The sequence below is a fragment of the Schistocerca nitens genome, chromosome 3 (genome assembly GCF_023898315.1).
Source record: "Schistocerca nitens isolate TAMUIC-IGC-003100 chromosome 3, iqSchNite1.1, whole genome shotgun sequence".
Lineage (NCBI taxonomy): Eukaryota > Metazoa > Arthropoda > Insecta > Orthoptera > Acrididae > Schistocerca > Schistocerca nitens.
In genome coordinates, this window is record NC_064616.1 from 286613976 (window position 1) to 286635985 (window position 22010).

The following is a 22010-nucleotide window of genomic DNA, read 5'->3' on the forward strand; positions in this document are numbered from 1 at the left end:
GAGCCATTGGAGTGTTAGATTCGTGTAACATTTAGTTTCGTGTGACATGTGAGAGTAGGAATCGCGCTCTGAGGGTTACGTATAAACGTAATTATGTACAGGGTGATCACAATTAAAGTTAAACTTTCAAACCACTGGTCAGATTTACGCCGAATTGCAACGGTATATTATCGGAGAAGGGGGAAAACGTATGGCAGAAAAACAAATAGTTACGAAGTGTAGCAACAGATAGTGGTCGACTACACATGACAATGCCTAAGGTGGACGTTTGACGTTAAACAAACTCTATTACTCAGTGTGAATGGGTGTACAGGTGTGATACTGTTAGTAACATAAGCCCATCCACCACGGCAATGTCATATCACTTCGGATGGGAAAAATCGGTTTTTAACTGTCCTGAGGCCAAAAAGCGCAAAAAAAATCATCAGGTCTGTTTTTAATTGTCCTGAGGGAAAAAAACAGCATAAAAACCATCAATCACATCGGTTTTCAATTTTCCTGAATCTAAAAACCACATAAAAACATCAATCACATCGGTTTTACATTGTCCTTAGGCCAAAAACCGCTTGAAAAGCACAATCAAAATCAAATCGGATTATTAATTTCAGTGTGACTGGCACCAAACATATTCAATATTCTGCCCAACGTTTTCTGCGACAAGTTGAAATCGAGAAACAGCATGTTCTACAACTGATCGAAGTGTTTCCGGGGACAAGTTCAGAATGTGTTGCGCAATGTGTGCCTCGAATGCAGCTAAGTTTGCAAGCGGAACACTGAGCACAACGTCTTTCAGATAGCCCCGCAGCCAGAAGTCACACGGGTTAAGATCACGTGATCGCGACGACCAGGCTGTAGGGAAATGGCGGCTGATAATTCTAACATTTCCGAAATGGTGCTTCAACAGCTACTTAACTGGATTTTCAATGCGCAGAGTTTCGCCATCTTGCACAAAAATGATCCCGTCCACGCATCCACGCTGTTGGAGAGCTGGAATGACGTGGTCGCGCAAAACACTCTCATAGCCCTTACCAGTGACGGTACAGGTAACAGGACCGGAAGCACCTGTCTCTTCGAAAAACTATGGCCGTATGATAAATGATGCCGTAAACCCGCACCACACAGTGATGTTTTGAGGGTGAAGTGGTACTGGTTGATTTTCGTGTGGATTTTCCGTTGCCCATATTCGAAAATTCTTTGTATTGACATATCCTGTCAGATGGAAGTGGGCTTTGTCTGACCACAAAATCTTCCACGGCTAATCATTGTCCACTTCCATGCGAGCAAGAAATTCTAAATCAAAGGTCTCTCTTGCTGGCTGGTCAACAGGAAGCAACTCGGGGACATGGATAATTTTGAACGGACAGCAAAGAAGGATGTTTCTTTGGATTATACTCACCGTGATCACGGGTATGTCCCATGTTCGGGCAATTCTCCGCCCACTATACGTTTGCGCACCACCTCTCGTCTCCTCCTGCATTGCTGTGGCCACTGCTTTCACTGACGTCGAATCAATTCGTTTCCTCCCTCTACCAGGTTGCGCACCAAAAGAACCTGTCTTTTCGAATTTGCGAATCATTCTCTCCAGACCAACGGCAGTCATCGAACCAACGCCTTTTTTCAAACCCTTCAGTGTTCGGAACTTCTGCAGAGCGACGTGTGCACAGTCGACATTCTTGTAATACAGCTTTACAAGCAGAGCGCGATCTTGCATTGAGACAGTCATGGCGTACGTCGCAGACGCAAAAGGAGGAAAAGCCGTGTAGCCGGCGTGTTTGTACCAACTTCAGTAGGTCGTGAGCATGACAGGTGTTTTCATTTATGTATTCTGGAACATACAGCGCCATCTATTGATCAATTGTCACACTATTTTCTTCTTCTGCCATACATTTTCCCATTTCTCCGATGACATTCCGTTTCAATTTGATATCATTCTGACCAGTGGTGTTATTTCTACAGCGTTTTGAAAGTTGAACTTTAATTAGAATCACCCTGCATATAGATATTAGGGGCAGTCAAATGAAAACCGGATACAGACACGCTTTAAGACATTTATCCCACTGGGAGACGAGACTATCAATTCCTATTATGTGAAATGCAGTCGACCGTTGACGGATCCACAACCACATCCACTCTTGCACTTCCTTGGAGCGAAACCAACGTCCACGCATGTCTTTCTCCAGATCGCCAGATATATGAAAATCGCATGGAGAAATTTGCGAGATGTGCGGAGGTTATTGCAGTGTTTCCCAACCAAACTGCTGAAGCTTAGCCTTCGTCCGATTGGCACTGTGGGATCGGGCATTGTTGTGCAACAGGGTGATTACGTCCTACAACGTTTCGACAGCCCGAGGGCAAAAGGCAAAGCCAAGAGGAGAAACACCCCACATCTATCCCGCCCTAAATATCCATAGCTTTTTCAGCTTCTCGCGGCGTAATGAATAGCCAATTAAATTTCGGGCACGCAGTCGCTCAAATAAAATTTCCTCCATTGGTATTTCTACCGCGTATCGTCTAATGTCTACAGCTTCCTTGAAGACAGAATCCCAAAAGAAAGAGGTGGATGTTAAAATCTTCACATCACTGTAATTCATGGAATGCCTTATGTCTACGAGTATACAATGTCTGGCCACAGCTGACTTTCTGGCTATGATAAGCGTGAATATCTTCGATGATCCACGCATCTCTCATGAACGGTGCATGTTGTTTGACCTATGTATGACTTCTCACAATTTCCGCAAGGAATCTGATACACACCCGCTTTACGGAGCAGTAAATAGTCCTTTACAGAGCCAAGTAAGATTGCAATCTTCAAGGGGGCCGGAAGATCACCGTAACACACTGTTTCTCAAGAATACGACCTACCTTTGAGGAAAAAGCACCCACACAGGGCAAAAACGCACTTGATCTGAATGAATCAGTTTGATACAGTTCCCCACAGTCGTTTAATGAACAAATTAAGAGCATATGGACTATCAGACCAATTGTGTGATTGGATTGAAGATTTCCTAGATAACAGAACGCAGCATGTCATTCTCAATGGAGAGAAGTCTTCCGAAGTAAGAGTCATTTCAGATGTGCCGCAGGGGAGTGTCGTAGGACTGTTGCTATTCACAATATATATAAATGACCTTGTGGATGACATCGGAAGTTCACTGAAGCTTTTTTGCGGATGATGCTGTAGTATATCGAGAGGTTGTAACAATGGAAAATTGTACTGAAATGCAGGAGGATCTGCAACGAATTGACGCATGGTGCAAGGAATGGCAGTTGAATCTCAATGTAGACAGTTGTTATGTGCTGCGAATATATAGAAAGAAAGATCCTTTATCATTTAGTTACAATATAGCAGGTCAGCAACTGGAAGCAGTTAATTCCATAAATTATTTGGGAGTAGGCATTAGGAGTGATTTAAAATGGAATGACCATATAAAATTAATCGTCGGTAAAGCAGATGCCAGACTGAGATTCATTGGAAGGAAATGCAATCCGAAAATAAAGGAAGTAGGTTACAGTACACTTGTTCGCCCACTGCTTGAATGCTGCTCACCGGTGTGGGATCCGTACCAGATAGGGTTGATAGAAGAGATAGAGAAGATCCAACAGACAGCAGCGCGCTTCGTTACAGGATCGCGAAAGCATTACGGACATGATAGATCATCTCCAGTGGAGGACTCTGCAAGAGAGACGCTCAGTAGCTAGGTACGGGCTTTTGTTGAAGTTTCGAGAACATACCTTCACCGAGGAGTCAAGCAGTATATTGCTCCCTCATACGTATACCTCGCGAAGAGACCATGAGGATAAAATCAGAGAGAGTAGAGCCCACACACAGGCTTACCGAAAATCTTTCTTTCGACGAACAATACCAGACTGGAATAGAAGGGAGAACCGATAGAGGTACTCAAGGTACCGTCCGCCACCCATCGTCAGGTGGCTTGCGGAGTATGGATGTAGATGTAGATGTAGAATTACTATCTTCTTCTCCATCACATACCTGCAGTCTACGTTTTACATTGAATGCTCTACGAATAGGTTGCGGAAAAAATCCATTCGCTTGAAAAATGCTCTTGAGGTCTGTGAGCTCTTCTTGCACATTATCTTTATCGGATATACAGTGCGCCCTATGCACTATGGTCTCTAAGGTCACCTATGGTCTGTGAAGGGTGATGCCAGCTGCTGGAATGTAGATATAGATCTGTATGTGTTGGTTTCCGATATACAGCAATGTCCTAATGTGCCATCAAGTTTACGACTAACGACAACATCCAAAAAGGGGAGGCAGCAGTCTTTTTCTATAGCCGCGCTTGGCATCTTGTCGTCAGTCTTGTGACTCACTCTGAGGATGGTCGGACGATACGCGGCCGAAATACCAGTGGAGTAAATTTTATTTGCGCGGTTGCATGCCCGAAATTTGATGAAATATCCAAAACTGTTCACACAAGTTTTAGGAAGGTGAAATCAAGAACTCATTCTTCGATCGCAGGGGCCCTCTGCTCGAGCGTGGCACCACAATCAGTGCGCAGCGCTACGAAAAAACTTTGCACGAACTGCGAAGCGCCATTAAGTCAAATCTCCCGGAGATGCTGTCTTAGGGAAGCATCCTGAGGCCCGATAACGCCCGCCCCCACACTGCCAATCGGACGAAGACTACACTTCAGCGATTTGGTTGGGAAACACTGCAGCATCATCGGTACCGCACATATCTATCACTGTAGTTTTCACAACGTTGGCGACCTGAAGAAAGACATCCGTGGACGTCGGTTTCAGTCGGACGTGGAAGTGCAAGACTGGGTGCGGTGGTGGATCCGTCAGCGGTTCTAACAAGGGAACCTCCCCATCACACCCCCCTCAGATTTAGTTATAAGTTGGCACAGTGGATAGGCCTTGAAAAACTGAACACAGATCAATCGAGAAAACAGGAAGCAGTTGTGTGGAACTATGAAAAAAAATAAGCAAATAAATTTTATTGTCCATTTTATACGCAATTTTCCATATTTTTAGATCTGAAAATGGCTCGGTCATGTGCCGAAGCCGGTAATCAATAAAGAGAACGTGCGATCTCGACGTAGGATTTTTATCCACAAATAATTCAAGATCGTTCTTAAATTAACGTAATCTTTGAAAGAGCGTCCATGTTAGACAATACTTCATTTTGGTGGCTTTCAAATATGTAACCTGACGATACAAAGAGTGAGTGAAACAGTATCTAAAAATCATGGAGTACGGAAACTCGGCCTTGGCAAACTCTCTTCGCCACAAAATAATTTAGAAATGTACTGAAAGCATTTACATGTTCCACCAGTATCTGTTTGGAATGCAATGCCATGCGTTCGAAACAAGGCCATCTGGTTAAGAATCTGTAATACCAAGAACATGCATATCAATACCAAGCACTTATATATCGTAAAGCCACACAAGCAATGTCTGCACAATAGATAGAATTGATAAAAAACGTGAGAGTACTAAAAATTCAATTATTCACTCGGATGAAGGCCACGTGGTTCTCTGAAGGAAAACTGTGTTCGTAGTTCTACTGCTCGAAGATCAGCTTAAACCAATGAGCCATAGTAAAACAGATTTTCAGTTTAAAAATATAGGAAACAAAACGTGAAACTCCTCTCTGGTACTGCTCAGTGGTACTGGAGCTGCGTACCAACAGCACAGCGTCCACGAACAAACGTACACTGCTTACCAAAAGGCCGTAAACCGTAGTGAACCAAATACGTTGGTACAGAACTCACACAACACTGTGTGGATAACAAGACACTCTAGCGCGAGCATTACAGAAAGTTGGGCTCTCTGCGGCCAAAGCCGGCTAACTTTGGCAGGCGCCTAGAAATGGAGCGAATACAAACTGAATTACCCGCTAATAGTAAACTAGCGCGCACGAGCTTTAAGCACGAATTTCAACCCTCTATTTACATTGATCGAGTGCTTCTATGTACTTGTCAGACAGACATAAGTTTTTGATTAAATGACTGAGAGGTAGTTGATCACCCATGTGTGGAACTCTTTCATGTCGAAGCTGGTTGACTACTTCCGTACTACGTCGTGAGCGTCTATGGAAACCAGCTGAAGGACGATGAAACATCCTGTAGGTGGAAAGATGTTGGACGTCTACTCCTCATCACTGAAGACAGATGTCGAAGGTTTTTTCAGTCTGTAAAGCAGGATAGGTGGCGATGTGTGGCAGATCTGAAGACAGTGAACTATGTTGTTGGTGGCTCAAACGTTTCAGAACGCACCGTTGAGCGCACGTTGTTGAACATGGAACCCTGAAGCAGACTAACTCTACGTGTTCCATTGCTGACTCAGTGACACTGTCAATTAAGACTTCAGTAGCGACGGCTTCATCGAGACTGGACCGTTTATCAATGAAAATGTAATTACCTAACAGACTGACTGATGATTCTGTCCTGGCGAATGGCTGCTCGAAACATACATCGTGCTCTGGATACGACTTTTAGGGGCAGTATCATGCTATTTTGGACATTCGCCTCGGCTTCTAAAGGACCTGCGGTAGTAATCGAAAGTATCATGACATGTGGACTACGTTATTGTTGATCGCCTGCGTGTCTTAATGCTTGATGTCCTCCTCGACGGCCATGGCATCTTGCAGCAGGGTATCTGTCCGTCACAAGGTCAGAATGGTGCAACCTCTCTTCACTGAAGATTGAGGTCGAAGGATCCTCCAGTCTCTAAAGCAGGATAGGCGGCGATGTGAGGCAGATGTGATGATTATGAAGTCACGTTTAAGTCTTGACCACCAAATTCGCCTGATCTGAAGTGGATGGAGCACATCTGGGATGCTATCCACCAAACCATAATTTACTGGAATTGCGTAACCGGTGTGTAGACATCTGGTGCGACATACTTCCAGGAATCTACCTTGGACTTAGTAAAATCATGCACGCGGAATCGCTTATGTACTGCGATCAGACAAAGAACTGATACACTATTAAGCAGTTGGTGATAATGTTGGGCTCTCTCTGTCTCTCTGTTTTTTTTTTTTTTTTTTCTGTAGCTGCCATCGTCTCTTTGAAATGTCATAGTTTGATATGAAAATTAAGAGGTTATTGCCAATTGAAGGAGTGAACCGGTGCTACGTAGCAAATATATTCATGTGAAGTAATTAATTAAATGCGGCATATCCTTGTAGGGCCAATCCTTAATCGGCAGGTTAAAAATTGTAAATTTCCAAAGCAGCTAGCCATCTCAGTAGACAGTCCCCCCACTTCCACTTCCGTCCCATGAAATGCAAATAGTTCAAATGATTCAAATGGCACTGAGCACTATGGGACTTGACATCTGAGGTAAAATGGAAATGAGCGTTTGGCGTCATTGGCCGGGAGACCCCTTGAGGGGCAGGTCCGGCCGCCCTGGTGGCCACATTGGGCGACCTGCGCGCCGGCTGGGGATGAAATGATGATGAAGACAGCACAACACCCAGTCCCTGAGCGGAGAAAATCCCATACCCAGCTGGGAATCGAACCCGGGCTCGTAGGACGGCAGTCCGTCACGCTAACCACTCAGCTAACGGGGCGGACAACATCTGAGGTCATCAGTCCCCTAGAACTTAGAACTACTTAAACCTAACTAGCCTAAGGACATCACACACATCTATGACCGAGGCTGGATTCGAGCCTGTGACCGTAGCGGTGTCGCGGTTCCAGTGTGAAGCGCCTAGAACCACTCGGCCACTGCGGCCGGCTCCCATGAAGTGCAACATCGATAGAACTTTCAATTCAGTAAATCGTAACATCATGTATAAGAGCAGGAAAACTGCCTTAAAAGTCTTGGAGTGGTAAAGATGGCGCCAGTTTTGGCCGTTAAGCCACGGGATACTCAAGAGTCCCGACAGCCTGGCGCCAAAAGTTCCCATACACAATTCCGCTGTCTTCGGTACTATTTGGCCACGTATTGCCGAATATGGATGACGCTGGCTCTTGGCTTGGGCTATGGAACAGTCTACTGGGGCTCTTTTTGAGATTATCCCAGTCTGAGTTGGTAATCGGTGTTAGTTTCAATATACCCTTTGCCCACAGTTAGACAAATGACTACAAATTCAGAAAACTTGGATGATTTATTAAAGAGGAAGAGCTTTAGAAATTCAGCAACTCAGTAGCTCGTTGGTCCACCTCTGGCCCTTATGCAAACAGTTATTGGCTTGGAATTAATTTATAGATCTACATCTACATCTATATGGTTACTCTGCAGTTCACACTTAAGTGCCTGGCAGAGGGTTCATCAAACCATTTTCATACTACTACTCTACCATTCCACTCTCGAATGGCGCGTGGAAAAAAGGAACACCTAAATCTTTTCGTTCGAGCTCTGATTTCTCTTATTTTATTATGATGATCATTTCTCCCTAGGTAGGTGGGTGTCATCCTGAGGCCAAATTCTGTCCAATTGGTACGTTACGTCGTCAAAATCCAGAGCTGGTTTGAGGACCCTGCCCATAATGCTCCATTCGTTCTCAATTGTATGTATGTCCGCCGACTCTCGCAGTGTGCGGGCGGGCATCATCTTGCAGGATGGCTTGCCATGAAGGGCAACGAAAAAGGACGTAGAGTATCGTCAACTTACCGCTGTGCTTTAAGTGTGCCGCGAATGCCAATCAAAGCAGTCTGGCTATGAAATGAAGTGGCACTCCAGAACATCACTCGTAGTTGTCCGACCGTATGGCGGGTGACAGTCAGGTTGGTATCCCACCGCTCTCTGGTACATCTTCAGACATGTCTTCGCTAGTTCAAAAATGTTCAAATGTGTGTGAAATCTTATGGGACTTAACTGCTAAGGCCATCAGTCCCTAAGCTTACACACTACTTAACCTAAATTACCCTAAGGACAAACAGACACACCCATAGCCGAGGGAGGACTCGAACCTCCACCGAGACCAGCCGCACAGTCCATGACTGCAGCGGCTTAGACCGCTCGGTTAATCCATCGCGGCTCTTCGCTAGTCATCTGGGCTGAATATCAAAGCAAAACTTATCACTGAAGATAATTCTACTCCACTCGATGAGGTTTCAGACGGAATGTCCCCGAGACCACTGCAAACGGGCTTGTTGGTGTACAGAGGCCTATGTTAATCGGAGCAAGAGCACGGTGAGCTCAGCCATCTTTCTGTGAACCGCTAATTAATGGTTCCTGTGGTCACTGAAGCATCCGTTGCACTTCGAACCGATGATAATGATGGATGCGAGGCTCGATTGCCTCTTTGACGATTGCTCGGTTATCATGTTCTGTCATTTCTCTAGGTCGACTGTTTCTTTCATGTCACTGTGTTTGGCCATGGTTCAGTTCCTGCCAACAGAGTCGAATAGTGGCTTCGCCCCTATTGAAATGCCGAGAGATTCACCGATTTCCCGAACAGGCTCCTTTGAGCCCAACTACACGTCCTCTCTCAAATGCTGTCATTTTCGTATACTGTTCACGGGCCTGTCTGGTAGCCATAGTTACTGTACAACTGAGTACATGGAATGAAATTCGCAGACTTTATGCATGGTATCGATGTGGGCGTGTCTACTATCCTTGCCGGCTGCGCGGTAAAATTGCGCAGCAGTGTCACACATTCTTCCACTGGCCGCCAAAGTTTACAGTTTTTCCGTCGATATTGAACAGGGTTCTGGCGGTTCAAAGATGTACTCACTGCTAAACGCCTAAATAAATTCCTTGCACTTTTATTTTCACTGGTGACTATATACTCTTGTGTGCGTGAAATCTTATATGGCTTAACTGCTAAGCTTACACACTACTTAACCTAAATTATCCTACGGAAAAAGACACACACCCATGCCTGAGGGAGGACTCGAACCTCCGCAGGGACCAGCCGCACAGTCCATGACTGCAGTGCCTTAGACCGCTCGGCTAATCCTGCGCAGCGAATATATACTCTTATTGTGTTGAGTAATGAAGGTAGGAAGGAGATCCCTTGTTCGTTGAAAGACACAGTAACAAGGAAATTTTCTATCAACAAAAAATCAAATGGCTCTGAGCACTATGGGAATTAACATCTGAGGTCATAAGTCCCCTAGAACTTAGAACTACTTAAACCTAACTAACCTAAGGATTGCAGAAGCTACCCGTCTGCGGATATTAATAGTGATCACAACCTTGTAATGATGAAATGCTTACTCAAACTCAAGCGATTAGAGAGAAAAACGAACAAAGTATGGAACAGAGATAACCTAAAGTCTGAAGAACTAGTGATCCCTTATGCACGGAAAACTGATGAGATGGCATCAAACATTATTCCCGGGAGTACTAACGAGGAGTGGAAACAAATCAAAGAAGGCATACATAAAGCAGCAGAAGAATTTATTGGGAAAGCCAAACCTGTAAACAGGAAAGAGTGGATAACACCTGAAATAATTTGTCTAATGGAAGAAAGAAGACTATACAAAAATGCCTCTGACGAGCAAAGCGAAAACAAATATAGAAAGCTTAGAAACCAAATAAACAGAGAATCTAGGAAAGCAAAAGAAAATTACCTCAACAGCATTTGTAAAGAGGTGGAGGAAAACATGGTTAAAGGAAAAACTGACTTGGCCTACAGAACAATAAAACAAAACTTTGCTAAACGGAAAGTAAAATCTTCAGGAACTATAAAGAACAAAGAGGGCAAGGTACTATTTGGATATGACACGCTGAAGAGATGGCAAGAATACATTGAAGAGCTATATCAAGGAGACCCTCTAACAGATAATATGATAGAATTAAGCGAAGAAGTAGAGAAAGAAGAACTAGGGGACACAATTCTGAAAGATGAATTTGAAAAAGCACTAAAAGAACTAACAGATAAGAAAGCGGCAGGTGTTGATGATATACCTTCTGAACTAATTAAGAAATCAGGAGACAAAATGAAAGCTACATTACTGCAACTCATACAGAAAATATACAAAACAGGTGAAGTTCCTGAAGACTATCAGAAATGCATCATATTCCCCATACCTAAGAAAGCATCTACTATGGACTGTGAAAACCATCGAACACTCAGTCTTCTTTCACACGCATCAAAAATTCTAATAAGAATAATTTTGAAAAGAGTTGAAAACCAATTGAATAGCACTCTAAGTGAAGACCAATTCGGTTTTAGAAGCGGTGTAGGGACGAGGGAAGCAATCTTATCTTTAAGACTAATAATTGAGAAACAAATTTCCAAAAACAAACAAGTATTTATAGCCTTCGTAGACCTCGAAAAGGCATTTGACAATGTTGTATGGCCAGAAATGTTTAGAATTCTGAAGAAGGCTGGTCTGAAATATAATGATAGAAGGATAATCTTTAAAATATACCAAAATGAAACAGCCTTAGTTAAGAAGGAAAACAAAGAAGAAACAGCAAGAATAAGGAAAGGAGTGAGACAGGGATGCCCACTATCTCCAGTAATTTTCAACGCATATATCCAAGAAGCAATAGATAAAATAAGAGAGAATATTGAAGTAGGAATAAAACTTAACGGAATGAAAATAGATATGTTGCGATATGCAGATGATATCGCCATAATTACAGAAAGGAAAGAAGATTTAGAAGCCGCACTCAATGAAATGGAAAACACCTTAAAAGTACAGTATGGAATGAAAATAAATAAGAAAAAGACTAAAGTGATGGTGAGTGGCGCCCTGAACTACAATGAACCCATACGAATAACAATAAAGGGAGAGAAACTAGGGCAGGTTACAGAATTTAACTACTTAGGTAGCAAAATAACAGCAGATGGAAGGAGCAAAAGTGACATTAAAAACAGAATACAACTTGCCAAAATAGCATTCAATGGAAAAAGAAACTTACTGACGAGTAGAAATGTTAGTTTAGACGTAAGAAAGAGAGTCATGAAAACCTATGTGTGGAGTACAGCCCTTTACGGATGTGAAACTTGGACTAGTGGAAAAGAAGAAAAGAGAAGATTAGAGGCATTCGAAATGTGGTGCTACCGGAGAATGGAAAAAATCAGCTGGCGAGACAAGGCTACAAACGAAGATGTCCTCAGAAGAGTGAAAGAAAACAGATCTCTTTGGCGAAATATACAGAAAAGAAGAATAACCTTCATAGGTCACATTTTACGGCATAACAATTTCATTAAGAGAATATTAGAAGGAATCATTGAAGGAAGAACTCGCCGAGGACGACCTAGATTAAGCTACATTCAACAAGTAATAAATGACATCGGGTGCCAGACCTATGCAGATATGAAGAAGAAAGTTGACAAAAGAACGGAATGGCGTGCTGCTGCCAACCAACCTGTGGGTTGATAACCGAAGAAGAAGAACCTAAAGACATCACACACATCCATGACCGAGGCAGGATTCGAACTGCGACCGTAGCAGTCCCGCGGTTCCGGGCTGCAGCGCCTAGAACCGCACGGCCACCACGCCCGGCTACTTGATGAAGTGATATCGTCTGTGGCAACTGTTACTCTGCGTGCTCTTAAGTGTGTGTCGGTGATAGATGTGGTGGCTGATGAGTAGTGACTGAAATACTACTTATCGGAGGAGCTGGAACAGAGAGCAGTGTAAGGGGTGGTGGAACGTGTCGTTGTGTTGAGGGTCACCTGAGTGTTTCACAGGTCCTTCAGAACGCCATGCGTTGGTTGGAATGATGAGGCTTGATGAAGTTCAAAAATGGTTCAAATGGCTCTGAGCACTATGGGACTTAACATCTCAGGTCATCAGTCCCCTAGAACTTAGAACTACTTAAACCTAACTAGCCTAAGCACGCCACACTCATCCAGGCAGGATTCGAACCTGCGACCGTAGCAGTCGCGCGGTTCCGGAGTGAAGTTTTGCACTGTATAACCCACGTGTAGGGGGGAATACAACAGTTACGTAGCAGTATGCCACTCTTCCCGCGTTTGAAGTAAACTCAAGACTAACCTTACCAACGTAATGTACACAGAAGGATTGGTAGCGCCCCTACTAAGATTTTTTTTTTCGTAGTTACTTACGTGTCTTCTGGCAATATCGCACACTCACGAATAATGCACTAGTTTATATCGTGTTGTGGTAGGCTAGATGCCATTTCACACTTTGCCTGTGAGTTGTAGCTGACCGACATTGACGCCATCCTCGCATAAGCGTTAGTTTTGAAAGCAAGATGGATGGGGGAGCTCGATTCTGATTGGTCCTGAGTGAAAATGAAGGAAGTGATGACGCTGCTCTATAAAGCCAGCCAGAGAATTCCTCACGGGTGCCGGCATGTTATGACTGGTTGTCCAGTATTACTGTGTGCATGAGGTCCGTCGCTGAGTGTTTGATATAGTAGCAGTGTTTCTTCCGCCAGCAACCAGGTCAGTGGCATAAGAAATGATTAAATCTAAAAATAAGCCATAATTACTGGGTTGGAACAGTGCTCTTGGCCACGGCCATACTCCACGATCTGGCGATGCAGGCGACTAACTTTTCGCTCTGGGTGGCTGGAGATACTGCTCAACTCTCTTAGAGTGTATTTTGCAGCGCTGTGCTAATTCTTATACACACAGTACCTTTAGTTGTAAATAGGTAAACCTCAGAATTTTGCTATGACTTCATATATTTACTGTGACATCATTATTTCCAACAACTTGCTCGTTTTAAAATATAAACTATAACAATACAGACGAGTCATGTAATAGTGGCTTAATAATGTTTTATCTTTCGCAGTGTGGTATTTCTTATACATACAGTACCTTAGGTTGGAAACCAGTATTACTGCAGTGCTTACTAAATTTGCTATGTCATTAATTTTGCGGAATATGGTGTGACGTCACTTTTTCCACCAATAGGCGAATGTGTTCTTTTCTAACAAATTAACAAATGCACTATGACATCACACACAGACTAGTAATGTATTACTGGCTTAGCAATAAATACTTTGGATACTTTTGAGCACATGCTGCATACTGATTGACTGAGAGCATCACGATGTCGATGTGGTGCGAGCAGTATGACGAAACTCCCATAATTGGATAAATGAGGAAAATATGAAAAATTTTGTAATTGGCTGAAAGCATCATGACAATCACATCATGTGACACGGCGCGGTGTGATGTAACACTGACATACGATGCTGATGTGATGCCGAGAACAGTTGCGCGAAACTCAAGTAATTAGATAATGGTGAAAAATACGGATAATACGTAAACTTGTAGAAAATGTGGAAAAGTACTTTAATTGCTGTGAAATTTGGAAAAATATGAAAAAATGAGATTATTTACATATCTGCCGTGGTGGTCTCTGCTGGTGCCTTGAATGACGAAAATCGGGTAATATTAAACTGAATATGTTGTTAACAAATACCCTCACCCGAGTCCTAGAGTGGCATGGCGTAACGTAATTACGATTCACAATGGTGCATAGCCCCAGAATGAAGCCATGAAGCCACTCATTCAAGCGCTCCAGTTATAGGAACAGAAGCTTGAAGGGGAAGCTTGAATCTTGTTCGCCCGTGAGGAAGGGCAGGGATGGGTGAAAATGGGTGGGGTGGCCCTGATGAAATACAGATAATTCCCTCGTGGGATATGAGTAGTAGATGAAATGTGACAAAAATTGAACGTCGGCATTACAAGTGTTGGGTATTTGTCTCGTCTTATTCTTACACAGTGACAGTGACTCAAAGCGACAATGAGGTGGAAAATAACGATAAACAGCTGACCAATAATACTGCATCAAAAGGAAGGATTGAAAATAAAGCATTTTACTTACAGTAAACTACAGTTGGAAGAATAGAAGATTAAATTTGTAGTATTCGAAGTGAGCTTAGTTGACAGATACAGGTACGTCGTTCCACGCTTCTCCAAGTCTATGCTAAATTTCATCAGTTGTGGCATGCGAGTCTCTTGGCAACCCATGACCAGATGTTTCCAGTGTATGTGAGATTTCGTGAAAGTGCTGGGAAGGGATAAAGTTCAACACGTTGTATATTGAGATATGTCAGGACAGCACTTCGAACACAGTTTGCACTGTCGCATTGAAAGATGTCGACACGGAGACCTGAAATAAGGAACACAAGCGCCGACCTTAACACATCAAAAATGCAACAATGATAGGTGGTCGGGGTACCAAATGACGTTCAGTTCCATAACGCCAGATACTGAGCATGTGTGACAATGACGAATGCAATCTGGCAACGTTCGTTCCCCAGGAACCAGCATCCTGACTCAAGGTACTTGACGTGGCCGTACGATCCTATGCAGCCGAGCGAATAGTGCGTCAGTCCTCTCGGGTGCTAGTTGTCAGGGGCTGTTGACATTCTGCCGGCCGTTGTGTCCGAGCGGTTCTAAGCGCTTCAGTCCGGAACCGCGCTGCTGCTATGGTCGCAGGTTCGAACCCTGCCTCGGGCATGGAAGTGTGTGATGTCCTTAGGTTAGTTAGGTTTAAATAGTTCTAAGTCAAGGGGACATGACCTCAGATGTTTAGTCCCATAGTGCTCAGAGCCATTTGAACCATTTTTTCTTGACATTCTCCATTGCGTTAAAGTGTGGCCCTCCTCAACCCACCGACACCCCGTTCACTTGAAGTCATGGGATCCCAGTTAACGCAAGCAACATTGCACGGAAAGAACAACTGCAGTCTCGATAGGAGATGCCTTGCCGTTGTCGATTTCTTGCTGGTAAATGTTTCTCCTTCCCAAACGAGGCACAATAAGATCTTCTTACAATAAACGACATTCAAACGCAATTTTTGAAGGAGGAATCCGCTGCATAATCTTTCTTGTATACACAATGTAGGCGGTGTTACATCTACCTCCTTTGTGAGGTGCACTGAAATGCAGGGTGTCTCTAAAGAAAGTTTGTATTTGAAGACCTCTCTGCGCATGCACAACACAACGTAGGGGAGTGGGGGTGGGGGCGGGGGTCGTTCATGGCTTGCTTGGCCTTTAGGAATTCAGTCGCCATGGAGCGCTTCTCGGGAGCAAACTGCGCTTTCTGTGTGCGAGTATTTTACAAAATCGGTGATTCGTCGACTGTAGCACGGAGGAAATTTTGTGGTGATCGTGGATAGTGTAATGAAAATGATGCTCCAAGTTTTCCCCATATTCGGAAATGGATCAAAACGTTTGAGGAGACCGGTTCAGCATTACCCAAAGCGAAATCCCGGACACCAAGGTCATCAAGAACGGACGAATACGTGCAAAGTGTAAATCGTTCTGCTCGTGTCGATCCTAACCTCTCCATTCGTAAGCGTGCAAGTTCTTTAAATATGCACCGAATTCTGAAAAAAGATCTTAAACTGCACCCTTGAAAAATCCGATTGGAGGGAGAATAAAAGCCTCAGGATGCCAGACATACGCTGCAGTTCGTTAATGATGTGACTGAGTACCCTTCATTTAACATCTTATTTTCTGACAAGGCTCATTTTCACCCAAACGGTCATGTCAATAAGCAAAATTGCGGCTACTGGAGTGTAGCGTATTCTAAACAGAAACATCAGAAACCCTTCCATTCGCCAAAAGTTACTGTAAAGTGTATGATGTCGGCTCGAGGAATAATTGGTCCTTACATTTTCGAGGACGGGAGCGGTCGTGTAGTTACATCGAATTCAGAACGTTATGTGACGATGTTAAATGACTTTTGGTGCCTGAATTCCAAAACTTAACTGGTTATAGCCAAAGAACATTGTTGCAGCAAGACGGAGCCACAGCATACACGACAAATGCGTCTATACTGCTAGTTTGTGAAATTTTCCCTGACAAACTGATCTCCAGGTGAGGTGACATACATTGGCACCGACGCAGCCACATCTGATGCCCATGGATTTTTTCTTATGGGTATATGTCAAATATAAAGTGTATGTCAATAATCCGAACTTCCTGGAGCGACTGACAGAAAATATCCGTAGCGAAGTGGCAGCCATCCCAGTGCCTATATACCGAACCGTCATGTAAAATTTTGTTCATTGTTTAAATAAGTGCTGCAAGTGTGCTGGACTGCATTTAAATTACAGTACTTTTAAAAAGTAATTTCCTAACCTTTTTATTTCAATAATAAATAAAGATTTTGTCGATAGTCTTCAACCTCCATTTTATTTGGACACGTAAAATGCAAATTTTCTTTTGAGGCACTAATCATTTGTATATGCGAGCATGTAGTACACATCACACCTAGTTGATGTTTAGTTCACGCCGTATTCATGATGTAGCAACATTAATGGCCAGCGGTGTACTTAGAAATGGGACGAAAATGTTAAATTGTAGCTGGGAAGGTGAGTGGAAGAATTTGTTTTGTTGGGTTTGTTCTACGAAAGTGCTGCGTGTCTGTCAAGGAGTACGCAAACAAGACGCTAGGGTGACAAATTCTGGAGCATTGCTCCAGCGTTTGGTGTTCGTAAGGTTAGGTATCATAGCATTAAGCGGACGAAGTCACAGACGCTCTACTAGAATCGTAGAAGATCGAGATAGCCTATAACAAAGTGTAACAGCGATGTTCCAGGATCTTAAATGGGAATCTTTGCACGAAATCCCACGCTTTTCTAGTGATATCCGATTGGGTAAATTTAGAGAACTGGTATTCGAAGAAGTCGCTGCGACATTTCTCCTGTCAGCAACATACACTATATGATCAAGCGTATCCAGATACCTGTTAGTGTGCATTAATATGGGATGTGTCCACCCTCCGCTTATGACGGTTAGAACTCTGCAGTAAACACTTTCAATGAAGTGTACTAATATCTGTGAAGGAATGGCAGCCGATACCTGAGAAGCTAGCGATGTTGGAGACTCTGGTCTGGAACAAAGGCGACTTCCAAATCATCTCAGAGCTGTTCCATTGGGCATGAAAGTCCATTTCAGGTATATTATTCTCCACAAACCATTGCGTCAAAAAAATGTTCAAATGTGTATTCGAATTCCTACGGGACCAAGCTGCTGAGGTCATCGGTCCCTAGACTTACACAGTACTTAAACTAACTTATGCTAAGAACAAAACACACACACACACATACCCAAGGGAGGACTCGAACTTCTGGCGGGAGGGGCCACGAAATCCGTGGCATGGCGCCTCAAACCATGCGGCCACTCCGCGCACCATTGCCTCACCAATACTGCTTTATGACGGATGCTTTGTCATGCTGATACAGTCAATATCTTGGAACTGCACCTACGCTGTCCGCAGTACACAATGCTGAAAATTTTGTTGATATCCTTCCACATTTAGCCGTTTCTTAAGTACAACATGGGGCCCACACGCTAACCACAAAGAAAAAACACCTCCATACCGCAACATCACCCTCTCCGTACTTAATTTGTTGTTACTATACATCATGGCATGGATGTTCTGCAGGCATTTGTCCAACTCCAACCCATCCATCAGATTTCCACAGAGTACAGAGTTACTCATCACACCAAATCACTTATTTCTAGTCATCCAATGGACAGTGTTGTCGCTCTTTACACCACCTCAAGCGTCACTTGAGCGAGGGAGATGGCGCAGTGGTTAGCACAACGGACTCGCATTCGGGAGGACGACGGTTCAAACCTGCATCCGGCCATCCCGATTTAGGTTCTCCGTGATTTCCCTAAATCGCTTCAGGAAAATGCCGGGATGGCTCCTGTGGAAGGGCACGGCCGACTTCCTTCCCAAATCCGATGGGATCGATGACTTTGCTGTTTGGTTCGCTCCCCCGAATCAGCCAACCAACCAATGAAGCGTCACTTACCACTGACTACAAAACGTGTGGCTTCAGAGGAGCTCCGTAACGTACCGCATTCATTTTGACTCTCTATGCAGTCTAGCTGGACTGTCGTATCACTTTCGGAATTTAAGAGTGAGTCCTTACTTTGATTTCACGCGATTTTGAACAGCCACTCCCCGCAATGTTTGACGGCCCCTGTCCGTAACTACATAAAATTTGCATGGTCTCGGTTTAACTGTAGGTGTTCCTTCCCCTTCGACACTTCCCAATCATACCTCCAACAGTTGACTTGCACAACTTTAGGAGGCTTTCAATGTCTCTGACGGACATCTAGTGGCCCACTTTTTATACTGAGGGGGGGAGGGGGGTCCCACCTCTCGTGTCAACTAGTGGTCGATGCCGTGTTTCATAGGAGCGTTCATTACTTGTGGTGATTCTGTGTATATTTCACGTACACACCATTTGAATGAGATTACAGAGTTCAGGACTCATCCAGAGTCTTACTTGCCATCTTTTTAAACTCGTTCTGCACAAGAATGTGCGGCGTCACAGTTCCTTCGGTCCCTTTATAACGAACCTGCACCTACCTGTGAACATTGTCTCAGTAGATCATCAGTAGGGAAGCCGAGCGAAACCTACTGTACTTCGACGTGAACCAGGCTGCAATTAAAGTCACTAATCTACGTTTCGAGAGAAAGTTTTCACACGAAATGAAAGGTTGGAAATTTTGTCCTTAATACATTCTGAAACTTAGGTGAACAAGAATCACTGCCAAGCCCGTGCTAGTATTAACACAGTCACTCACCATCCTTTTCACTCACGTTAGCAAGTTTATGGTGTTGCATTTCCCGAAAACGTAATAGCTACAAAAATACGGATTTTTTTATATTGAGAATGCTCGGCAAAAATTAAGTCTGTCGGTACCTAAATCAGTCACAGTTTTTAGCCTCCGACCTGCTCAATACGCCACGCGTAATTTGTCTTTTCTCGTCATAAAATTCACTTAAAAATTCCGAAATTTGTACACACCCATCGGAATAATTATGCCGTCACTTTACAAAACTTTTGATATATGAAACACTGCTCGATCCGGCAACTTATCATTTCCATCGGAAATACTACTACACACGTCCGAACTGTTTCGTGGCTAGGCTCCGACTTCCCTCTAGAATATTCTAAGTCTTTTCTACCAGCAGAGAAAGGCGCGCGCAGAATATTGCTTTACCCTAGGTCAGTTTACTCAACAGCAAATAGCAAAATAACATTCTCCCGCGTCAGTCCGCGCTTTTCATTCAATAACCAATCGCAAAATAGTAAACCTAACGACTACACTTTTTACCACCGTAATTATCTAATATGTTGAAGTTTCATTTATGCATAAAGTTATTTACTATTGTTATTTATACTTGAATTAATTTTCCCTTTACCATAAACTTACTTTACAAATCTATTCTACAAATATCCCCTTTGTCCACATCCATACTTCTTCGAAATGTTCCCACATTAAATACCACTACATAACTCGTTAAACAATTATCTTCATATTAACTTTAAACCACACTTACGCATCATTCATACTGCTAAAACACATTTATAACATTTTACATACACAAAAAGGCATAATAACACTTTATGAAAATACTAGAACAGTTTGTGAAAAACATTCTATTACTTTAGTGCACTCCAGTGGGCACAATAGAAACTGAATCACAGTCCCCTATCCAATACTGCCCTCTATCGGCTGATACATAAACTATGTGCGCGTTCAGTCTCGCGTCACCATCTGTCACTATCCAGCTCTGAGACACGTCTCCCACTTACCCGCCTCCAAGGCAGGATCGGTATACGGCGCTACGCCACAAATGGAACGGGATAGAATTTCGTTAATGTTGGTACAAAGTACACTCCGCCATGTACTGTGCAGTGACTTGCAGATCACATATGTAACTTTATATGAGAAAATATTTCAATTTGTTTCTATCGCAGTTCCCTCAGTGACTTTCAGGGAAGTGTGCTCTTATTGTCAACAGATCAGTACCTCTTCCACTGTCTACGAAACAGCTACGTAATCTGTTGCTACGTCGAAGAAAACTGCTTCTCAATTGACAACGGAATACCTACCGCCCTCTTTTACACTAGCGGGGACGCCTCTCGTGGCATCTAGTAACCACTTCCGCCTAAGACTGTTATTTCAGATACAGCAAGGTATTTTCGGTAAAAATGGACACTGCTTGTAGAGTACAAATTCTATCTGAACTATACCGGCCATTGCAAAAACACTGTCCTTTCCAACACAGTCTTATCTCACACACAAGTGTGCGCCATCTCGTCACCCCAGGGAAAATGTGCCCTTAATTCTTCCTCGACGTCTAGCGAAATATTGTCTATCGATCGGTCGCTAATGGGTCGTCCGTCCACGGGGCATTGAACACTACTCAGAATAGAAGTCTCCAAACACAGCTAACGACTCGCCTTCAGATATTTTCGTAACAGAGAATCGACGTGCTGCCTCAAGCGGAAGATAATGGCCAGTTTTACATCTGATACAGTTTCGGGCCACGATCTTCCTAGATTCACGAGAATCAAAAATTTTACTAAGTTCCTGTGTTACATGAAAAAAGGTATTAAATAAAATGTGATCCTCTCTCCTTCGTCAATCGAGTGGAGAAACCGCACTAATTTACTGTAAGTTGGGTAATAATTGTATTTTAGGCAAACAATTGTGACTACTAGACGCTTTATAGGAAAGTAATTGGATGCAAACAGTCAGCAAAAGAAATCTAAAGAGACACGCGAATATGTTTCTTTTCTGCCTGAAAATTAAGGACTGTTGCCATGCAAACTGTTTGTAAACAGAATAATGGCTAAAATCACTGTAAATTATTACCTCTCTTTCAAAGAGTAGACGCATGAAAGTGAAACGTGTAGTATATCACATTTGTTCTTGAGGGAGCGAAACGTCACATTTCTGACATGAAGTGCTATTCAAAATGCTGCCTGCCCGCTGTCCGCTAGGCAGACTAGTAAACCTCATATTGTTTCATGCAGACGTGGACGAATAACGAACTGAGATAATATCTACCACGAAGGTGGCTTAACATCCAAAATGAGGAATCGGCTTACGATGCAATAAATACTATCTGATCAAAATTGAGCAGACACCTTCCTAGTGCCGGCCGGGGTGGCCAAGCGGTTAAAGGCGCTACAGTCTGGAACCGCGCGACCACTACGGTCGCAGGTTCGAATCCTGCCTCGGGCATGGATGTGTGTGATGTCCTTAGGTTAGTTAGGTTTAAGTAGTTCTAAGTTCTAGAGGACTGATGACCGTAGAAGTTAAGTCCCATAGTTCTCAGAGCCATTTGAACCATCTGAACACCTACTAGTGCACATTAATATAGCGGG

The 22010-nt window shown here is 43.4% G+C and overlaps 1 protein-coding gene across 1 annotated transcript in view; it reads left to right on the forward strand.

Moving 5' to 3' along the window:
- Window positions 1-22010, forward strand: part of LOC126249182 (diacylglycerol kinase 1) — a 747622-nt gene that overhangs the window by 91391 nt on the left and 634221 nt on the right. The gene's annotated exons all lie outside the window — the stretch shown is intronic.